Here is a 16,630-nt window from a genome sequence, read left to right as displayed (position 1 = left end):
AGGACTCTCACATTTGTGGGATGCTCCTCATAACATGACTCGCTCCTCCAAAAAACTTGTAAAGGACTCATTTTGGTCTTATGTCAATTTTGATGTACTAAATAGTTCTTCAATTGGCCCAATGACCCAGAAATTCCTGAACATAAAAGATACCCCTTCCTTTGAGCAATTTATGGATGAAATAGGTCCACCTTTAGCAAAAACACTGTACTTGCAATTTAGATATGGGATCCTACAGATCTCTGCAACCACATGTAGATGGAGGGAGGCAAACGGCACTGATCTATGCACTCTTTGCGCCCTGGGGGCAAAGGAAGATGATGTTCATCTACTCTTCTTTTGCCCGGCATATAAGAAACCGAGAGACTGCTGGATCAGACCTCTATGTAAAAATATGGGGGTTAGATCCTATAAAGAGGCAGAGCGCATAATCAAGTCTAATACCTCGCAACTTGTGGTATTTGGTACAAGCAGATTTTTATTTAATGTGTACCTTATTAGGAAACGGGCTGGTTATAAACTGTGAATGTTAGATTGTATACTGCTGCCCAGTCTTACCCTGTATAGAATGTTGGTGCCATTGATCCTCTTAATTTTAAGCAATATTTTTATTTGTCTGGATTTTAGCTAATTTAATAATTGTATTTATGATCTTAAATGCGATAAAAACTTGTATATGATTATATTTAATGATTTTTTCGCCCCGTAACACGGAATGTATTTAACTGCTGGATTATGGCTATGTATGAAAAGAAAAAAGATGTGATTGTGTTTTATTTTCTGTATTCTGCTTTCAAGGCTAAAAAGCCGAAATAAAGTTAAACGAACGATTGGCAATTTCAAAGCACATTTACTACTGTGGTAGAGTAAGTGATAATTACATTGACAGGCTGACACATTTTCCTCATAGTTAAGAGAGGCAGAAAAGAGCACATGTCCTCATGGTGTGATTCTATGCACAAAACAGTATTCCTGGGTGATACCAGAACACCTTAACTTATGGTGAAGACATACTCCATAATATCTTACAAGTTAAAGGCAGATAAATATATTCCAAAACATAAAATGTAATACACAACTTTAAAAGTGGAAGGAAAATCTACCATGATAATTTCAAATGTATTTGCATTTCCTTCTCATTTGTGACATAGTGATTTCTGCTGAATGCTAATCATCACAGTTCAAGAATGATTTGTACTAAATGCTAACCATCACACTCAAAAAAAACATGCCCCTTTCCTAAACTGCAAGTCTTACAGAACAACAGCAACACAAATTAAATCTCTGACAACAATTCCTGTGTGCACACAGACTCATGGTGTGATTCTAGGCACAAAACAGTATTCCTAGGTGATACCAGTACACCTTAACTAATGGTGAACACATACTCCATATTATCTTACAAGTTTAAAGCAGTTAAATATCTTCCAAAACATAAAATGTAAAACACAACTTTAAAAGAAGAATCAAATTTCTATTATTTATATCAAAATGCAACATATACATCCCCTCTCAAATTTATAACTCACCATTAAAAGTAGTTAGTTGTAAAACAAATGTGGCACTCACACAGCAGATTACACACAGCAGATAATAAGAGCAGATAATCAGAGCCAGAATCTGTGATCTGTACTCCTCTCACCAGAACCAGTAAATGGCAAAGTTTTCCTCTCTTTTTTCACACATATACATGTTAACTTCAAATCACATTGCTTCCCACATTTTTTCAAATGGAAACACACATTTCTATTGGTTGCAAGTTTCAACCCCTTTCAAATGATCCCTACCCACAACATGACTTCTACCTCCTAGCATAGCAACAGGTCATGGAACACTGGTGTGAGCAGAGAGGTCAGAAGTTCAGCACACAATGTTTCTAATCCAAAGAGCAAGAGTGCTTGACTTTTCAAACCTAACAGCAAATCCAAACTAATGTTCTCTGGGAACACATTTTTCTGTACCAATACAAAACATGCTTTTAAAAATGTAAACATACAACCTAGTTTTTAGTGTTGAATGGTTTGAAACAGCCAATGAGTTCTTTCTATTTTAAAAAAAAGTATGTAAGCCTCCTTTTTACAACTGTCTTTCTTTTCATATTGCCATTCTACTGAAAGACACCTTCTGCTTGCATCCAGATCTCCTTGAAAGATGTTCACAGTGTGTTTTGTAGGTCATAGCTATGTCTTCTGGAGTGAAAAGTATGCAGAAAAAAGAGGTATTGTCAAAGACCTTGCTTTGCCAAATGTAGACATTAAATGGATTGGTCAGAGAGGGTTAAAGTGGCATCAATGAATGCCTTTGGTGAAATCCTCTCTACATCTCCCACAGCCTAACCTTATAATTGTGCACTGTGGTGGAAATGACCTAGGCACTTTAACTGGGGTAGGTCTGGAAATGCTTATTAAGGACACTTTTGTGCAATTGATGTCACTTTTTCCACAAACTGCCTTTGTATATTCTAATATATGCCAAAGGCAAAAGTGGAACTGGTATAACCAACATTGTCCACAGATTGACAAAGCAAGGAAGCACGTCAATAAGTCTGTTTCTGCTTTCCTCAGAGACTATGGTATGGGTTCTATATACCACAACAACTTGCGTTACAACATGCAAGGCATTTATAGAGAAGATGGTGTGCATTTCACAGATGAAGGGAACAGAGTCTTCCTCTTGAACTTCAAACTGTGCATTGGTACTTACTTGTAGGTACAATAAAACACTCAATGAACACAACGGCTCTTTTTAGAGCCACCTAACATCTAAACACTTAAACTTGATTTTTAATTCTATTTGTTTAAAGAATTTTTTATGCCGTGCGCGCACGGTGTGCGCACCCCGTGATTTTTAAAAAAAGATTTTAAATCTTTTTTTTGGCCCTTCGGGGTCCTACTGTGATCCCCTGACAAAGGCTAGGGGGTCAGGAACTCCCTACTCTGCCCCGTGTTCACGTTCTCCACCTTTCCTTTTCAGTGCGACAGACAAAATAGCGGCCGACACTTCCTGGTTTCGACCGATTAGAATGTTTACTGACATCTATCCGCCAATCAGAATTACGCTCGCGCACGGCACCGTGCGCGCACAGTGCTTGCACCGTGCGCCCACTGTGCGCGCGTATGGATATTTATATGCTTTTAAATGCTATTTTCTCAGGAAATACTGAACAGATTGACACCAGACCTGCAAAAAGCACTTTCCGGACCTGAGGACTACCTCTCTGCCAAATTTCAAGTAATTCTTTTCAGCCGTTCGGGCTGTACCTTCGACTAAAGGTCCTATGGGAAAATGCTTGGGGAAAACGCGTTTTGGGACCCCCCTTTGTTCTCGGCCCCCGCTTGACGAATCACCCCGAGACTTTCAGGGTAGGAGCTGAGCGGAGCGCCCCATTAGTTTTGAAAATTTCGTGAGGATTCGTCAACCGGTGCCAAAGTTATTCAAAATAGAATTTTCAGATTTCCTATGGAAACTCGGTCCTAACTATAACTATCTACTGGCGACCGCCAGTAGATAATTATGTGATAGTCAGAAATTTGTGTGCAAAAATCTGTTTCAGAAATTCACATAACAGTACAGCTTTAACATAAACTGCAATAAGAATATGTCTAACTTACTTTTCTGTAATTTTATTTAATCCTTTATTGACATTTTGTCATTTCAGTACAAACTCATTATAGATTGAGGGAATTCAGAAAGGACTTGTTCACGCCCTGATTGGAGACAAGAAGTCCAGTATATCAGTGAGTTTCAAGTAAATTATTTCCACCTGAGGCAAGCTGGTACAGAAAAAGAATTAGAACAAAGTATAACCCAGAACTAGAGGAAATGAGAGAGGAGGAATGGGGGAAGGGAAATAGGGCTACTCTTCTGTCATACTTAAGTTGAGTTGTGAAATCTGTTTCTCTGAAATGAACAGGAATTAGCAGAAAAGAGACACTTATGGCAGAATAATTATTCTTTGGTTCAGTTAGAATTCTTAACACACTAGCAGAAATCTCACTGCATGTTTTTGAGCATTCTAAACTGCTGTTTTAGACAGTTGCATATACCAATCTTCTGAGAAATTGTTTGCAAGAAATTAGCTGAATATGCATAGGCTTAATTTTGCTCAGAGCAGCCACATATCTTAGAGGTTATTTAAAAGAGTCCTGCTACACTGGAGTGTCACTTTGTTTGATGCTTTAGTAGCACAGGCCTCTCAATCATATCTATGAGGTGATACAGAGCCGCCTTGCCTGGCTTTGCATGACCTCTGAGATGTGGCGTAAGGCAAGGTCACACACCCAGCGATGCATTGCCTTACTCTGTGTCAAGGAGGCGTACCATGGGTGTTTTTGTGGGGTTTCCTACTCAACATCTATGGATTTCGATGCTGCCCCAGATTTACAAAATTAAATAAATCTGGGCAGTGCCAAAACTTTATGCCTCCCCAGGGCAGGTGTAACAAGGAGAAATGTTTTATTTTATTTTTTCATCTTTCCATGTGTTCTGCATTCTGCAGCACACATAGAACGAGGTAAAGACCTCTTGTGATTGTTTTTGTGCAGAAAAAAGTGCCCCTTCACGCAAAAAAACAAACATATCTGCAGAGAAGGCAGCCTTGCATCATGGTGTGCCGGTGCTGACTGAAAGGACAGGAATGCACTGTATCTGATAAATACAGGGCAGTTCTGCTCTTTGGAATGTGCGTATGCAGTAGACAAAGAAGACTTGCGGTGCTGCTTACACAAATTCCTCATAAATTAGCCCCCCTGTGTTTAATATTTTTTCTTTGTCAAAATCTATGCAGGGGTGCAAGACTTACCGCACAGCTTGTTTTGATGGGTGCAGTAACAAAGGTTACCACTCATATTGCACTTAATGGAGCTAACTGTAATCAGGACCCAAGTATCTGGTTTTTGATGTATATTCAGTGGGGGAACTCAGGCCTCTGCAGTCCCTGCGGTGCGGGGGGGGTTTAGGTCCAGGGTGCCACCTCAGTACCGTACTCTGACATGAGATCTCCTGACTGACTCTTTGCAAGAGGAGGCAAGTTTTGTTTTGTCACCAGGGCTGGCTTTAGGGTGGTGCGACCGGTGCCACCGCACCGGGTGCTGGCTTCCTGGGGGCGCCGTGTTTGAAAGTTGATTATGCTTTTGAAGCACCTGCTGCCGTGTTTCTTCCCCCCCCCCCCCCCCCACAGCAATTACCAGGCCTCACATAACTGGTGTGATTAATTATCTTTCTGGAGAGAAATCAGCATTTTGTATAGTTGAGGTTTTGACTTATGTGAAGTTAGTGCAGAGGGTTAATCTGCCTGCTGCAAAGAACGTGTACCAAGTAGATTACAGAGTGCGTATGATGTAAGAAGATCAGCAGGTTACTGCTTTCAAAAGAGACATCCTTTTGTTACTTGCAATTTATAACTTAAAGTCCTAATATAGAATAGTGAGCTATTAACTTTCATCCTAGAACTGCATACACACTGCAAAGTATACATTATTAGAACATAGATTAATGTTGCAAAAAGGGTTAATTTGGCTAGAAATCGATTCTTATTATTAAACAAAAACTCCTAACTATGCTGTTTCTTTTTCGACTCTGAGTTTGTGCTTCTCCACACCAAGCACTCTTAAACTATACTGCCTACCAGTATGGATGACATGTGACTCCTACACTTTTAGGGGCAGATTTACTACTTCTGGCGCATCTCTGCTAATCAGCAGGGATGCGCCAGAAGAGTTGCGACGCATCTGCCCACTCGTGCACCACCACTGATGCACCGCATTTACAATGTGGCGCACTGTGGCGCACAGAGGGGCAGATGCGTGTCGCATCGCCCCGCGGAAAGGCAGCGAATTGCTGGAGTTGCGTCGCAAGCGCGACGCAGCTCCAGCAAGGCTCGGGTGCCCCTATCCCTAACATGCTGCGTCAAACCTTACGCCTGCTTCAAGCAGGCACAGGGTTCTGACGCAGCATGGCTGTAAAAGTGACTGAGCGAAATCTTGTAGATTTCACTCAGCCACTTTTTAGAGGCGTTCCTGCGCCGGAACGCGCCCCCCCCCCCCCCCTGTGTAGAAATGCCCACATGTGGTGCAGGGCTTTACAACGTGACACATCTCCCTAGATGCGTCACGTTGTAAATAGCCCACAGCATGGCGCTGGCTTTACGCCGCTGCTGAGTCACAAAAGTGAGGCAACGGTGGCGCAAATCTGGCGTAAGGGGCTTGTAAATTTGCCCCTCAGTCCTTTGGCTTATGTAACATTTCCTATACACTGATTTACACACGTATGATTGATTGTCTCTGTGTAATGTGTGTGTGATGTAAAGTGCTCGGACACCCTACACTGGTATAAGTGGCGCTATATAACTAATTCAATGTCTCTGAGAGAGTGTGGTTATGGAGACTTGGTCACTGTTAAAGGGTGCTAGTGAGAGAATCCGTGGTGGAGGTGGTCATTGGGGGGGGCGCCAACAAACATTGTCGCACAGGGCGCCACCAGCACTAAAGCCGGCCCTTGAGTATTTTGTAAGGCAAATGTAACACTTTACTCATAGGTTTGGAGGGTACTGAAATGGGCTAACACAGCAGGGATAACACACAGTCATCTGACTGCCCTTTTACTGATAATCAAAGGCTTGTACCCCTACGAACAAACAACCTTTCCCTGGATGTTCATTGGCAGGCGTACAAAGCATTCAGTGCCTTTGTTTGGAACCGAAAGGCCACCTTGGGTATCATTACAAACGTTACCTCTCAGTGCATCTGAGCGCACTAAATACTCCAGGGGATTATGCAGGATGATCCTTGGGGCTTAATGCAAAGTATAAAGGTGCACAGAGCAGAGGCAGCAGCAGTCTGCGGAACTAAACCCAGTATGCTCTGCGTGCGCATCAGTAAGTTTTTTTTGTTGTACTTTGCAGAAATCAATGTGCTCTTCAAACCTGCTAAAAAGTATACATATAAGTTGTGATTGTGTGAAGACGAGAAAGATGCATGCATAGTGATTTATTTTACCACAAAAGCAATTAGTAGCACCCTATGCATGGCAATGGTGGTGGTTATTAGCACATTTGTCTCCTCCATAGTTAAGCAGAGATCTCGAATTTCAACATGCTCCTAGTTTCTTTCCCTTCCCACCCTCCAACAATGTTTCTCCGCATACCAAGATAAGTTTGACACTACTAGAGAGTAGGTAAAAAAAATTATTTGCAGAGAGACATGCTATTTTAATTTTTTTATAACTATTTCACCCTGGAAATGTATGGAAGGTTTTTCTTTGCCAGTTTACATTTTTGTGAGTTATTCACTCCAAAAAACCTTTGCGAAATATAGGAACATTAACTAACCAATTACTATAGAAAAATAAATCTGTGAGGAAACACCTCTTGGCCTTCTCTGAGCTGATGGCAAATGTATACAAAATGCAGAACGGGGGAGAGAAGGCGGAGACAAGGGGGAGAGAGGAAAGAGGAGGGGACCCAGCCCCTCAGCAGCAACACACTGACATTCTATCTTCCTCCCTCCTTGAATTTAAGTTAAAAAGGGGGTCACCCGTAGGTGCCAGTGGCATGCGAGTTGAACACTTTGATAAAGTCACTTTAAGAAGAATATAAGAAAAAGAAAAACAATTCTTTGCAAAAAAATGAAGACGAAAAAACGGTTATGCCTCATTCTGACTAGTTTGTTTGGATGTCCGTCAGGCCGACCAGTGCAATCAGGGGAGAGAGGGACGCGGCACCAGACTCGCAGACCTGGGCAGAACTGGGGATCCGCCCCCGAATCCCAGTTACAGTGGGTGATGGTCGGATTCATCACCACCAGCATGCGGACAACTGGTCAGCAGGTGACGTCACTGGATGTGTTGCCAGCACTACAGGACTTCTTATCCCCTTGCTGCTTGAAATGCGCAACCATCCTTGACTGTGCTGCTTGAATACACAGACAGATAAAGGCTCAGGCTCGGCACAGTCAGGTGTGGTAATTGATCTGTGCAATGTTATGTACGCATGCTGCCTGCTTTAGACTCAGGGATGCTTAAATCTCCTGCAGAAGAAGCCAGGCTCATGGTTGTCTATATCCCAGTTGAGTTTGTACACATTGTACACGTACCTACGGCACCGGTGCGTCACTTTTTGTGATGCATCAGCGGCGTAAAACATGCGCCATGTTGCGCCATATTTACGAAGTGACGCATCTAGGTAGATGCGTCACTTCTAAACCCCTGCGCTACATTATACCTGCGCCAGGTATAATGTATGCAGGGTGGGCGTACCCCCGCAAGAAAGGGTCGTAGAAGTGGCGCAGCGAAATCTATGAGATTTCGCTGCGTCACTACTAGGATGCCAATGCGTCAAAACCTTACGCCTGCCTCATGGCAGGCATAAGGGTGACGCAGGCCCTTTCACATGGGGCTTGCCCCATGTGAAAGGAACATTGCTGGAGTTGCGTCAGGCTTCCGACACAACTCCAGTATGCGCCACTTTTTCCGCCGACAGATTCGTCAGTTATACTGCCGTATCTGTCCTTCCTTGCGACATGATGCGTCATATTAATGATATGACGCATCATTGGTGTCGCAAGGAGGGCGCACTGAGAAGTGACGCATCGCTGCTTTCACGCAGCGATGCGTCACTTCTCATAAATGAGGCCCAAAGAGTTTATTAGAGTTCCAACTGTCCTGGCCCACTGAACAGGCATGCGGCACCAATGGTTGATCCAATTGGTAGGAATACTAGGGATTGTGTCAATCTATTTTAGGAAAAGACAGACTATTTAGTAGAAAATAAAATGTGTGTAATCATGGTGGGTAAAAGTGCAATCCAAGGTGGCTTCCTCAGGTTCCACCTGATAGGGTTGCAACAGCAATGGAAAACATGGTATTTCATACAAGGCGGTGCTGTATTTTACTGCACCATGAATTAACAACTATGACATGAAGTGTCATCTAGTTCTAAGGACAAAGAATAAAATATATATCTCCCGAACTCTCTCAGATATCACCTTTAACTATATTTCAGAAATACCGTTTTTTGTTGGAAACATCAGCTTGCAAGTTTCTGAAAATATCACAATAACATCCACTCTTAAGTAGCTCAGTGCAATTCTGGACAAATAAGTTCAAGTACCAGTACCGAAACTTTGTCTCATAGTATCAGATTTTATAAGGTTGTCATTTTCCCTCCCACATACAATACTGTTAGACAAGGAGAGACTCTGTCCTACATATCAATTTATGATCAAAAACGGATATAGCCAGACTTATATAAAGAATGGTCACAATACGCGAAGACTGACCACTATGGGCTTGTGACAGCCAACATCATCACAGGAGCACCCACAATTTGGAAATAATGGGCCACCTTATCGGCAGGTACAGCCAGAATATAGCTTATTATGGGTACAAATGTTTCAAAGACAAGTAAAGAGTTCGCAGGGAGCCATCCAGATGGCTAGAATCTCCAGACATATGTGAATGATGGGCCATTAATACCCATGAATAGCCAGCAAGATCCCAGGAATGATAGGAATGTGTCATTGATGGCATATACTTCATGGAATGCCAAGAATATTCTCAAGAATGTGCCACCTTGCCATCATGTCAAGGTACACAATCATGTGTCTAACTAATATCTAGAACATGGTGAGTCATCATGATGTGGTTAGCAGCATGTCCATACAAAACCCAAAATATATCACTGATGGACCATTGTGACAGAGTTACCATAATATCCTTTACGCGATGTGCCCTCCCCACTCTGGTTCCAACTGGAATCCTGCACATTGGAAGGCACTCCGTTCTCATTTATTTTTAATGTTTTTATTGCATTGTTGTTACGAGGAAAACATTGTACACCTCACAGTCCAGCAGTTGAACACTTCTCATGGTATTGTACATTTCTAGCACATAAATGGTGGATGGTCAATGGCCAACCCGTCGATCGTAGACTTATAACATTTCAGAACAATAACTATTAAACCACAGTGCATTAACTCAGTGCCTTGGCTATCTGCCCCATGTCTGCTTGCTTTGTGCCACGTTAACCTTAATTGCCAATCATTTCCTTCCTGCCCCTCTGTGGGCATTCGTCCCAGTCTACTGAGAGTCCCCCACTCAGATCAGGGCTGTGTAATGTTGGGTACAAACCCCCATACACCCGACGAGCATGCACGTACCTTACGTGGTTGGGAATAGGAAAGCCTTGAGCACTTCCCACCAGAAGTCGACAAGAGGTTGCTGTTGTTTACATCTGCAAGCCTCGTCTTGCAGCTCCTCCTCCTTTGCTGCAGGACACTTCCCCACTCCCTTCTTCCATCTACTATGTGGTGGTCCTTCAGAGGACCTCCGATGCATAGCTACGTCACTGCGAGCCACAACCAGCGCCCAGTCCAAGAATCTGTGGTCTGCTAGTCGGACAGTCCTGTTTGTAACATCTCATGCCATTCAGTCATTCGAGGTGGTATCCCTCTAGTATTCCATGTGTATCTAGTTTCATATCAATGACAGCTGAACACAGGAAACACTGCATCCTGCTGGTCTGAATAGACTCTCTATAGACATCAACCTGAATCCAACCATGTACATTTATTGTTAGAAGTTACATTACCAACACATGGCGCTGTTGCCCAACCGTGTCTGTTTAGCCCATGTATTCAGACAGGACACAAAGTATGTTTGCACATATACCGGGGTAATCAGCATATCCCATCTGCTCTCTATTCTGTTGGTAACACAGGAAAATACCTTTCCACACATAAAGCATCTTTACTTTATTGATCTACAACATTCGTTCTCTTGCCATATGTTCATGTTTGTCCTTGTAACGTTCCCATCTAAACCTCTGTGTGCAGGTAGAATCTCGTCAGAGTGACTTGTCTAATAAGTGGTTGCCTAAGTTGTACGTAGCACTGCTGACAAAGGGTGCTAGCAATATTTGTAACTTTCCTGTGAGATCTGCCCCATACAGAAACTCACCCTGGTCCTAACACGCATGGACAGAGCCACAGATTTGCCCTGGCAAACCACTTTTAGGAGAGGGAGAGCACCCCCCTGCATGGGTCCTTTACCAGTTTCCAGGATCATGCAAGGAAGGTCTCTGGGACCCCCCATTAGCCCATATTTCTGGGTGCCCTTGTGGGTAGATGTACTTAATGTGAGGCACTTTTACGTTGCGCGTGACGAGTGCACCCCAGGGTGGCTCCGATGGCTCTTTGCCCATTTCTGTAATATGGCCCGGGCACAAAAGTAATGTGTTCCCTCATCCTGAACAATAGGCCATGATTTCTGGTTCATTCAGTTAAACAGTCAGCATGTATGTGTGTGACGTGCGTGCTACATACCACTGCACTGTGGCATGTAGTCTACTTATTGGGTGATAGGTTGGTAGAGGTCAATCAGGAACAGCCAGCATGCCAGGAGCTCTGCCGCAACCATACTATTAGCAGCAGTCACTTTGTGTTAAGAACTATTGGTGCAGAAGAGAGTTTGCAGTGTATTCAAGATACAAAGTTCTCCTAAGAAAGTGAGAGTGGGCAGTGAACAACAGCAGAAATAGCATGTTGAAAGTAGATTCCAAAGTACTCGGTGCCCTCAATGGATACTTGGGCCTAAACAGTTTTTTAATTTGCTATAAATGTGTCTGAAACATTATTTTCTATTCACTACCTCTAAGAATATCTCAGGTAAAAAAAAAATATTTGTGTAAAATTGCCGAGTATCAATATATCTATGCATGTATAAGGTATTTGTATGGCATGAACCTAGCCAAAAAGCAGTGGGGCGCTGTAGTGCCCAGGCATCTTGGATCTGGTAGCAGGTGTGGGCAGTTGCTCATGTTGTAGCAATCTGTAGTGAGCTGTCTGCTCAGCTCTCTCCTGAACTGGAACAGAGCTGGGGTGGTCAGATGGATATAAGGCATGTTATTCTAGATTCCGTGCGCATAAATGGTAAAAGGCCTATTTATTGCCTTGCTTTTTCATAGCAGATGGAGTAAGGCCACTAAATAGGGTACAAGGGCTCTGACAACGGGAGAAGAAATCATAAGGCAATTGACAGACATGGACAGTCAGATATGACTTTGAGGATTCAAATAGGTTTGAGTGTGGAAGGGAAAGGGCAAGAATGCACCACATTGACCATTATACGGCACATGCTGGTCCATTCTAAACGCAACGCAGGCCTCCGTGTCTCATATTGCAAAGGTGCCTGCATTGCAGGCAGGCTTATTTTGTGCACAAAAGGAGCAGCTTCCTGCACAAAAACAGCCCTCAGAGGCTTTTCTCATTTAAGTGTTCTGCAAAATGCAGCAGACTTGGAAAGAGGAAACCACAAGGAGAAATAAAGATATTTCTCCATGTTGTGCCTCTGGAAGCCGTATGATTCTGACAGATTTCCAGATCTACCAATGTAGGTATACCGGGAAATGTGTTAGAATCCATGGGTGGATGCATGGAACACCCACGCTCCACCGATGGCACGCCTCTTTGCCACAGAGTAACGCAAGACACCAATTCGCGCTGCCTGAGTTACTTTAGATGTATCAGGCTACTCAGGGCCGCAAGGTGGCCTTGCGGGACTTGATAAATCTCATTTAAGTTTGGCATTGCCCTTGTGTGGTGCATGGGAGATGCGTGACCTCCTCCTGTGTTGTGCTGTATCAAATAAACCCTGCAACAGCAAGTGACATACAAAGCTCCTTAAGCCACTTTGTAAGGTATGTGCGCATTGACAATATCCATTCTTATCAGTTTCTTTTCTCTATCTGAAATGGTAGAAGGCCCCACAGTCCCACGGAATCCACATGGAATGCTCTTTAGATCATGGGGGCTTTGGTTGCGACCACCATGTACCGTCAGTGCTAACAGCCTGTAGCCCAAGCATCCCATAAAGATGCATGCTATGCTTCCAGCTGGAGCAAGGAACACGTCAGAATGTAAGCCTCTACTCTACCTGCAGCGTGGAGACAGTGTGGAGGGCTCTGTGAAAGGAGTGATAATGCATTGAGAACTCTGACACGCACAGGAGAAAGAAGATGTGCTGACACACGTGATGGCCTATTGTCCCTGATACCTGGTGTGACATCTGGGCAACGTTCTATGATGAGGGACTGTCAATGGTGGAACGTTCCCAGAGTCTATGCACAAATCTGGGCATTCTATTTTTCAAATAAGGGATAGCTAAATAGAGATTTAGGGTTGATTTTTGTGATCACAATTGAGTGTCAAGAAACTGTGAGCACTGAGTTAGTTTTATAAACTGTGTGCTAAATATTCTGTGTACTAAAATGAAAGTGTTACACGTAATAGAATTATGTTGTGTGTATGTTTTCACACCTAGGTCAAAGCTAGGACTGAAGTCCATGTTGGGACTCAGAAACGACCATCATAGTTTTCTTTCTTCTGTTCACCACATATTCCCAAAATGTGCATTCACAATGTTTTTTATTGTCATGTTGTGTTGAGTGAAACACGGAGGAAGCCTTTACAACATTCAAAGTTCTCCCTGCTGGTAGCTGTTTGCTTACATTATTTTAATTGCTTTTGTTACTAGTTTGCGCTGTCACATCCCAAAATCTTAGGTCAAAATAGGACACATTATTATTCAATTCGGGGGCTAGTGTTAGAATGGTGCTATAATTCTTTAGTGCTCTGTTATAATCCGTTGATACTTTTGCACACTGTGTGATTTCCATTGACTTCCATTGAAAAAATCTTTTACCTTTCTCCAGCTATAGAGGACATTCTTCTGACTCTTTAACTTTAGAGGCAGAGCCCTTCGTATCAGTTCATCTGTCACTCTTAAATTAGACTAGTTTCCCTTTAGTTTAGGTCTGTGAGAAATTGAGTTACTGGTTGTCTAAAGGTGTGAGCCGTGGTCATGCAGCAACCCCAATCCTCGTCAGGGTAAGGCACAAGCATTGCCCAAATTAACCTGTGCTCGGCTTCCGGTAGCTTGCTGCAGAGCAGCCAAGTTGAACTTAGAGGCAATATGTAAAGTTTTTGTGCAACACTTCAAACACTAAAACAGTGAAAACACTACAGAAAATGATCCCACATCATGTTAGAACGCAGAACAAACGTTAATAAATAAAACAAGACCAAAATGATAAACATCCAATCAGTAGAGACTGAGTTATGAATTTTTAAATTATAAAAAGATAAATAGTGTCTAAAAGCACAAAGCCAATCTGGGATATCTGGTATCATTGGACCAGGTAAAATTAAAAAAACAGGTGGACTGCGGTGGAGCAAAGGTCATAAACAGTTCCAGATCAATCCCACCAAAGTTCTATCTCCTAAAGCTTTGTGCCAAGAATCCCGTTCGCATTGGAGAGGGTCACGGAAAGCATGTAGAGGATCGCGGGCGGTGGTCAGCATAGTGCCAAGAGCAGGCCAGACGTCGCAGTGCTCTCCGTTTGCAGCCTCCAACAGGCAATCAATGCTTGCTGTGTGAAGAGGTGAGCTAGTGGCGGCTCGCGCTGATTTTCAGTGCGAGTCGCACGGTCTCGTGCAAATGATTTTTTGCGGTTGTGAAGAGCATAAAAGCTTGATTACGTAGCCTTTGAGCCACAACAACAGTCCAGAGTCTATGAGGCATCACTTTTGTGGTCAGAAACTCGCTGAAGCTGGGTCCAGCAGCTGTTTGGGGAGCCTTTTATGTCTCTGAGGTTCAGATCAGGAGGCCAGCAAACTAGCCCTTAGAGTCTCTCTGGATCTTGTGTTCAAGATGAAGTTGCAGGTCCAGTTTTTCGTCCCTGTGCAAGTGGGCAGCAGGTCAGAACAGCAGGGCAGCAGTTTCTTATAGCAGTGGTCCAGCAGAGTGGCAGTCCTTGTAGCAGCACAACAGTCCTTCCTGACAAAGTATCCACAGGCAACAACGTTTACTAAAGAGTTGGTGCCTGAGGTCCTTCTTTTAGTTGTACCTTTTTAGTGGGCAAATGCTTCTAGAGGCATGTCTTTGAACTGCACAGATGCCCTATCTTCCTGGCCCTTGCTCCAGATTATCTAAAGGGGGTATTCAGCTGTTTGTATGAAGACAGGGCACACAGCCTATTCAACTGTAAGTAGGGCTGGGCTCAGCTCCTCCTGCCCATCTTGTGATTTATAGCCCATCCAGTCACACCTAAGCTCCCCATTGTGCGTGGCTGTCTAAGAGGAATACACAAATCCAACCATCTGCTACACCCAGGCATATGACCAGACACAGGCTTCAGGCACCAAATGGCCAACTTTCTAAAAGTAGCTTTTTCAGAATGACAATTTAAAATCTGACTTTACTATAAGTTAGGATTTTAACTAGTGATTCCAGAGACACCAAACATAAACTGAGTATCTCTTCCCATTCAGAAATGACACTAGTTAGACCAGGCTTGTTCGGCGGGTTTATCCCTTGCCAACTAGAGATTCCCATTTCTAACAACACTTATAAATACATTGTACCCTGTCCACTGGGCTGTTCTGGGCCTACCTTAGGGGGCAACTTAAATAGTATTAAAAAGGAAGGTTTGGGCTGGGCAAAAGGTTTACTTTTCCAGGCCAAAATAGCAGTATAAACTGAACACATAGGCTCTGAAATGACAGGCCAAATACGTGTTTAAGGGCCTACTTATGTGGGTGTCACAACCAGTGCTGCAGGACCACATGGGCACATGTGCTGCCACTTTACTAGGGACGTATAAGAAAATCAAATATGCCAAACGGGTAAAATTCAATTCTACTATGTTTTAGGAAAACAGCACAAGCACTTTAGCACTGGCTAGCAGTGGTAAAGTGAGTAGAGGCCAACAAAAACAAAGTCATCCAAAACTAGAGGTATGATTGCATAACGTTAGGGAGAAACCATGCCAAGGATGCCCGGTCTAACAATGTCAATTTACAGCTTCATTTGATTGTTAATTCCCTATATTAATTTATTATGCAACTACCTTTTGCTTTCTGTATTCCACCCAAACAATTATAATAAACCCTCATGGTTTCATTTCATTCCTGATTCTTGGATTCATTTCTTGAAATGTATTTTGTTGAATTTATATTTGGGTGTTGTCTACGGACACATTGTCTCATGCATGCTTGAAGATTAAACTCATCCAGGATTTTGCATAGAAACTTTATCTGCTATGACAGCATCAACAACACCAATGTACACTCTGTTCTCAGGGTGGATGAATTTGTGAATTATTTAGATGCCACAAGAGTCCTTAAGATAAAAATGAACTATGGTACCTCCTACTGTAAGTCTTTACAAGGCTTCTCTGTTATTTAGGGACACTATTATCCAAAGGGAGATGAACATGAGATTTGTAGCAGCAAATATAATGAAAGTACTGCATTTTAAGGAGCAAATAAGTAGGCATCTATCTATAGATCTCAATGTAATCTAGCATTTTTAGCATGTCCTAAGTGATAAGTTAAAAATGGAAAATATAGTGGTATGCATGAACAATATTTCAGTTTCTTGACTACACTGATTAGGGATTCTCTGATGTTCTAGTAACGGTATTACACTGCCTACATAAAAAGAACTGAGCAGAAGGAGAATTTTCTAATGTAGGTTTGGATAACTTGAAGCATTGCTTGGAGATGCTCTTAATCTGCTTTCAGACGTCTATATTTCACCATCATGTGACCTCTCTGGATATTGCCCATTTCAAACC

The sequence above is a fragment of the Triturus cristatus genome, chromosome 4_1 (assembly GCF_964204655.1).
Source record: "Triturus cristatus chromosome 4_1, aTriCri1.1, whole genome shotgun sequence".
In the NCBI taxonomy this organism is placed as follows: domain Eukaryota; kingdom Metazoa; phylum Chordata; class Amphibia; order Caudata; family Salamandridae; genus Triturus; species Triturus cristatus.
This window is presented reverse-complemented; position numbering follows the sequence as displayed.